The sequence below is a fragment of the Scyliorhinus torazame genome, chromosome 1 (assembly GCF_047496885.1).
Source record: "Scyliorhinus torazame isolate Kashiwa2021f chromosome 1, sScyTor2.1, whole genome shotgun sequence".
Taxonomy (NCBI): domain Eukaryota; kingdom Metazoa; phylum Chordata; class Chondrichthyes; order Carcharhiniformes; family Scyliorhinidae; genus Scyliorhinus; species Scyliorhinus torazame.
Genome location: NC_092707.1, coordinates 73,295,671 through 73,301,892, shown reverse-complemented (window position 1 = coordinate 73,301,892; position 6,222 = coordinate 73,295,671). Strand labels below are relative to the sequence as shown.

The 6,222-nt window shown below is 48.8% G+C and overlaps 1 long non-coding RNA gene across 2 annotated transcripts; it reads left to right on the top strand.

Moving 5' to 3' along the window:
• Positions 1 to 338: 338 nt before the first annotated feature.
• Positions 339 to 4,066, top strand: LOC140429524 (uncharacterized). Of its 2 annotated transcripts, none has more exons than XR_011949113.1 (3): positions 339 to 440; positions 775 to 1,210; positions 3,409 to 4,066. It is a non-coding gene; the product is annotated as an uncharacterized lncRNA (long non-coding RNA). The 2 variants fall into 2 exon arrangements; XR_011949112.1 differs by having other exon boundaries at positions 3,406 to 4,066.
• The last annotated feature ends 2,156 nt before the right edge of the window (positions 4,067 to 6,222 follow it).

The following is a 6,222-nucleotide window of genomic DNA, read 5'->3' as shown; positions in this document are numbered from 1 at the left end:
CTCTAGACAAGTACATGCAAAGAATTACTCTGATTGCTTTTATCTGAACAGGTCTAGAGGCCATTTTGTGCATCGTATGAACTTCCAAAAATAATAAGATAATTAGTCAAGGATTACTTTTCAGTGAAATTGGTTAACCAGGACACAAGGATGACGCATCATTTCACTTTGAACAGTACCATATAATGTCTATCTATAAACAGAAAGATGGTTCAGTCTCAAAACAGATTTTACGTTGGTGGCGGAATTTCATTGATCATTTACCCTCGCCCACCCACCCGTCAATGACGTAACAGTGGTCAGGATCCACATTTACATCAAATTATCAATGCAGATCTCACCCGATAGTCCCTCCATGGCAAACTATCCATTCAGGTTGGTGTGCTGAATCGTGTTCCTTGATATGCACCTGGTGAACAGAACCTGTCGAAGGCGCACAGGTAAGTACAGCCCCCAAGGGGGGGGGGGAGAGGAGAGGTTCCTGCCTGGGCAAAATCCTGGCACTGCTTCAGGGGCAGAACCGAGGGGTTTCTGAGAGGTGCCGGGGGTACCCTGTCTGTGAGGGAAGTACGGGTTCGGGGGGCGGGATTCGGTGGTGAGTTATTGAGCGCGGGGTGGGGGGACGCGGTGAGTTCCTTTTTTCTATTTTTAACCTTTTTACTTTGGGGGGCCCTTTTCTAGCGGGAGCCTAAGTTGCTGGCTGGGCGGGCTCCATCAGAAACTGTCCGCCGGCATGACGACATGTGAACCATCCCGTCACCGTTTTTGTTTCAGAGTCTCGAAAACGAATACAGGGAAAGACGGCAGCATAGCCGGTGAGAGACACTCCGCTTGTCCTGCCTGAGCTGAGACTGAAAGAAAAATCTGAAAATTCAGGCCCTCAAGCGGAGTCTCAAGAAGTTCTCGAACCCGATTTCCAGTTAAAGCAGCAACAGGGCAATTTTGCTCTGTATTTACTTCAGTTTTCTAGTCCGCTATTCTTACTGTGAGTAGATTGGGGTTTCAGTTGCGATATGGGGTGCTAATAAGCACTGCTGTATGCCCAGTGTAACATTGTATCATTACTGTTCTAACAACAGAGGTCACTGTTTTGTTTCTTGTTACGATTGACAATAGTGGCTGCAGCATAATCATCTTCAAGGATTCACGAGAGAAGGCAACACATTATTCATTGCTGCTACCTGGAGGATCAGTCTGTGAGATAATACAGGTGTGGCCTTTTTGTTTTCGTGACACCAGAACGCATTCTGAATGACAAGCAGTATGAAATGTCACAGAGGATTTTCTTAAAACGTGACTCACCTATTATTTTTCTTGGTCTTTACTTTGAAGTTAATTTATCCTTTACTTTGGCCTGGGTGCATCTGACCAGCTTCTCGTCACTCCGGTGCATTGGCACTAATGTGGAAGCACGCAGCTCCAAAAAAGATGCCATGGAATATTTACTGAACACATGTGCAGTAAAAATAATTTGTCTGAATGCAGCATTGGTGGAAAGCAATTGGTGATGGACAGATGTGTTGATGGACAGATGTGTGGATGAAAGGACTGGAGAACCAAGTGCCAAAGTAGAAATCGAACATGATTCCAAACGCCCAAATGCAGTTTTACATGATAATTATTTACAGGGCTGACAGATGCCTTGCAGGAACATAGAACAGAGAACAATACAGCGCAGTACAGGCCCTTCGGCCCACGATGTTGCACCGAAACAAAAGCCATCTAACCTACACTATGCCATTTTCATCCATATGTTTATCCAATAAACTTTTAAATGCCCTCAATGTTGGCGAGTTCACTACTGTAGCAGGTAGGGCATTCCACGGCCTCACTACTCTTTGCGTAAAGAACCTACCTCTGACCTCTGTCCTATATCTATTACCCCTCAGTTTAAAGTTATGTCCCCTTGTGCCAGCCATATCCATCTGCGGGAGAAGGCTCTCACTGTCCACCCTATCCAACCCCCTGATCATTTTGTATGCCTCTATTAAGTCTCCTCTTAACCTTCTTCTCTCCAACGAAAACAACCTCAAGTCCATCAGCCTTTCCTCATAAGATTTTCCCTCCATACCAGGCAACATCCTAGTAAATCTCCTCTGCACCCGTTCCAAAGCCTCCACGTCCTTCCTATAATGCGGTGACCAGAACTGTACGCAATACCTCGTGCAATGTTTTTTTGGGGGGCCTTTATATTTTACAAGACAAATATAAACTGCTCATTTTATCTGCTGTCAGATCAGTGATAGTTTTGGCCTGTTTATTTGTCAATTGATTACAGTAAAGACAATGGCATCAGCTGAAAGAATAAATAGATAAATTAAAAAAACAAATAACAAGCTCAGGTAGCATCTATTCCTGCAACTGATGCAACTTAATTTTAAATTTTATGTTTTACATGTGCTGTTGGCTCTCTATTTTTATTTAATTGTAAACTTTAGGGATTTTGAGTGCAGTCTTATTGAGCATCCATGGAGTACAACGTTTGCAAGCATGTAGAATTGTATTGTCGTGGCATCTATCTGCCTCAGGAGACGATGGACTGAATCCAGGCTGTACGTCACTGAATTGAACATTGCCTGTTGTGTCTATGTCGAGGTCAATTTGCGAGTGGCAGTCCCTCCTGCAGCTGGCACAGATGAGTAGAACAAAGAACAATACAGCATGGGAACAGGCCCTTTGGCCCTCCAAGCCTGTACCGGTCATGATACCTGCCTTGGCCAAAGCCCTCAGCACTTCCTTGTGCCATAACATTCTATACCCATCCTTTCTATGTATTTGGCAAGATGCCTTCTGAATGCCGTTAATGTATCTGCTTCCACAACCTCCCCTGGCAATGCGTTCCAGGCACTCACCACCCTCTGTGTAAAAAACCGGCCTCGCGCATCTCATCTAAACATTTTTTTTTAAATTTAGAGTGCCCAATTTTTTCCAATTAAGGGGCAATTTAGCGTGGCCAATCCACCTAACCTGCACATCTTTGGGTTGGGGCGAAACCCACGCAAATATGGGGAGAATGTGCAAACTCCACACCGACAGTGACCCAGAGCCGGGATCGAACCTGACACATTTGCGCCATGAAACAGCAGTGCTACTCACTGCGCCACCATGCTGCCTTCTCCACGGACCTTAAACCTATGCCCTCCAGTATGCCCACCTATGCATTCCGTTTCTTGACTACCTTGTCCACTTGTGTTTCCACTGTCAAAGATCTGTGGACTTGCACACCCAGATCTCTCTGACTTTCTATATTCCTTTTGCCATTTACGGTATATTTCCCCTCTATGCTAGACCTACTAAAATGCATTACCTCACATTTGTCTATTTATTACTCCATTTGCCATTTCTCTGCCCAAGTCCTTAAGGTAGAGTGGTCCAAGGTCGACTGATGTTTTGTTTTCCTTTCAGTAGGCTCGCTTTTCCATCAACTGGCCATTTCTTTTGTGCTCTGCTTTCTTCCACACCTTTCCTGACGAGCTTGCTATCGACACGGAACCAATAGGTCACCCACATCTGCGATACAAGTATGTCTACATGCAAGACTTTAAGTTGGCCAGGATCGGAGTCAATGCATGGGACAATGCATGCTGACCACAGTGCCTGCAGTCCATCAATGTGTGTCTGCACCATAATATATTGGTGTATATTATGACATCCCCCCTTTTATAAAAAATGTACCTGTGTGGCAATAAATAGTGTATGGTGAGAATGTCCCTGACTACGTGTGTGCAAAATATTTACAGGACTATGTACATGAGAACTAAGCTATTTACATGGGAAGGTGCCTGGTGCAGAAAAACAGTATATCACAAGAATAATGAGATGAACACTATATACAAACCACGTAAACGATTAAACGGAAGAACAGAACAAAGCAGAAAGTCCATAAGTCCACAAAGTTCACAAATTAAGTCTCTGAGGTGGGCGACAAATTCTGGTTGACCGCCTCAAGGGTGGGTCGGGAGCCGCCGGCTGAGGAGCGGGCTGGACTGCGTCAGAGTCAGGGGGATGCAGACTGACCGGGATCTCTGCACAGTCCATGGCAGGGTCAGCAGGAGGGCGAGGCGACAGTGGAGGATCACGTAGCGAGCGTGGAACGAGACGAAGGGCACGTCGATTGCAGCGCAGAATGGAGCCATCCGGTAGACGAACCAGGAACGAGTGGGGGCACCTGCCGAAGGACCACAGCGGTTGCAGACCAGCCATTATCTGGAAGATGGATGCGGACCTTGCCATCTGGAGCCAGAGCAGGGAGATCAGCTGCATGGGAGTCATGGGCCGCCTTGTGCTGTGCACGAGACAGCTGCATCCGTCGAAGGACCGGAAGGTGGTCGAGGTCTGGGGCATGAATGGGCGGCACCGTCGTCCTCAGGATGCGACCCATGAGCAGCTGGGCTGGCGACAGGCCAGTGGACAGTGGGGCCGAGCGATAGGCCAGCAAGGCGAGGTAGAAATCGGACCCAGCATCGGCAGCCTTGCAGAGGAGCCGTTTGACTATGTGGACGCCCTTCTCCCCTTTGCCGTTTCATTGGGGGTACAGGGGACTGGATGTCACATGTGCAAAATTTTACCGCCTGGCAAAGTTGGTCCATTCCTGGCTTGCGAAGCAGGGGCCATTGTCCGACATCACTGTGAGTGGAATGCCGTGTCGAGCAAAGGTGTCCTTACAGGCACGGATGACTGCAGACGATGTGATGTCGTGCAACCGTATCACCTCCGGGTAATTTGAAAAGGACTCCACAATCAGGACATAGTCTCTGCCCAGCGCGTGGAACAGGTCGATGCCCACCTTGGTCCATGGTGACGTGACCAACTCATGGGGCTGCAGGGCTCCCGTGGTTGGGCCGGCTGGAAGCGCTGACAAGTGGCGCAATTGAGCACTGTGTTGGCTATGTCATCATTAATGCCGGGCCAGTACACTGCCTCTCGGGCCCGTCGGCGGCACTTTTCCACGCCAAGGGGGCCCTCGTGTAGCTGTTCCAGGACGAGCTGGCGCATGCTATGCGGGATGACAATGCGGTCCAGTTTCAGGAGAACCCCGTTTGCTACCGCCAGATCATCTCTGACGTTATAGAACTGAGGGCATTGGCCCTTGAGCCACCCGTCTGTTAGGTGGCGCATGACATGCTGTAGCAAAGGGTCAGCCGCCATCTTGCGGCGAATTTGGACGAGGCGTTCATCCGTGGCAGGTAGATTGGAGGCCATGAAGGCCACATGGGCGTCAACCTGGCAGACAAATCCCGCTGGGTCACATGGAGTGTTGACTGCCCTGGAGAGAGCATCAGCAATGATGAGGTCTTTGCCTGGGGTGTATACCAGCTGGAAGTCGTATTGTCAGAGCTTGAGAAGAATACGCTGGAGGCGAGGCGTCATGTCGTTCAAGTCTTTCTGTATTATATTGACCAGCGGGCGATGGTCGGTCTCGACTGTGAATTAAGGAAGTACGTACACATAATCATGAAACTTAACCACACCGGTCAGAAGGCCCAGGCACTCCTTTTCTATCTGCGCGTAGCGCTGTTCTGTGGGGGTCACGGCGCGTGACGCATATGCAACGGGGGCTCATGATGAGGCCTCATCACGTTGCAGGAGCACTGCCCCAATGCCGGATTGGCTGGCATCGGTCGAAATTTTGGTCTCTTTTGCTGGATCAAAGAAAGCTAAGACCGGGGCTGTGGTGAGTTTGGTTTTGAGTTCTCTCCATTCGCGCTCTGGGCAGGGAGCCATTGGAAGTCTGTCGTCTTCCTGACCAGGTTCCTGAGAGCCGTGGTATGAGAGGCGAGGTTAGGGATGAACTTCCCTAAAAAGTTGACCATGCCCAGAAATCGGAGGACCGCCTTCTTGTCCTCTGGTGTTTTCATGGCTGTGATAGCAGCCACCTTGTCCGCATCCGGCCGCACACCCAACTGGGAGATGTGGTCCCCAAGGAACTTGAGTTCCGTCTGACCAAAAGAGCATTTGGCCCTGTTGAGACATAGGCCATGCTCACGTATGCGTTTGAATACGCTCTGGAGGCGACTGACATGCTCCTGCGGGGTGGTGGACCAAATGATTATGTCGTCGACATAGACGCGAACACCTTCAATGCCTTCCATCATTTGTTCCATGATCCTATGGAACACTTCTGAAGCAGATATGATCCCAAACGCCATCCTGTTGTAACAATATCTGCCAAAGGGGGTATTGAATGTACACAATTTCCTGCTGGATTTGTCGAGCTGGATT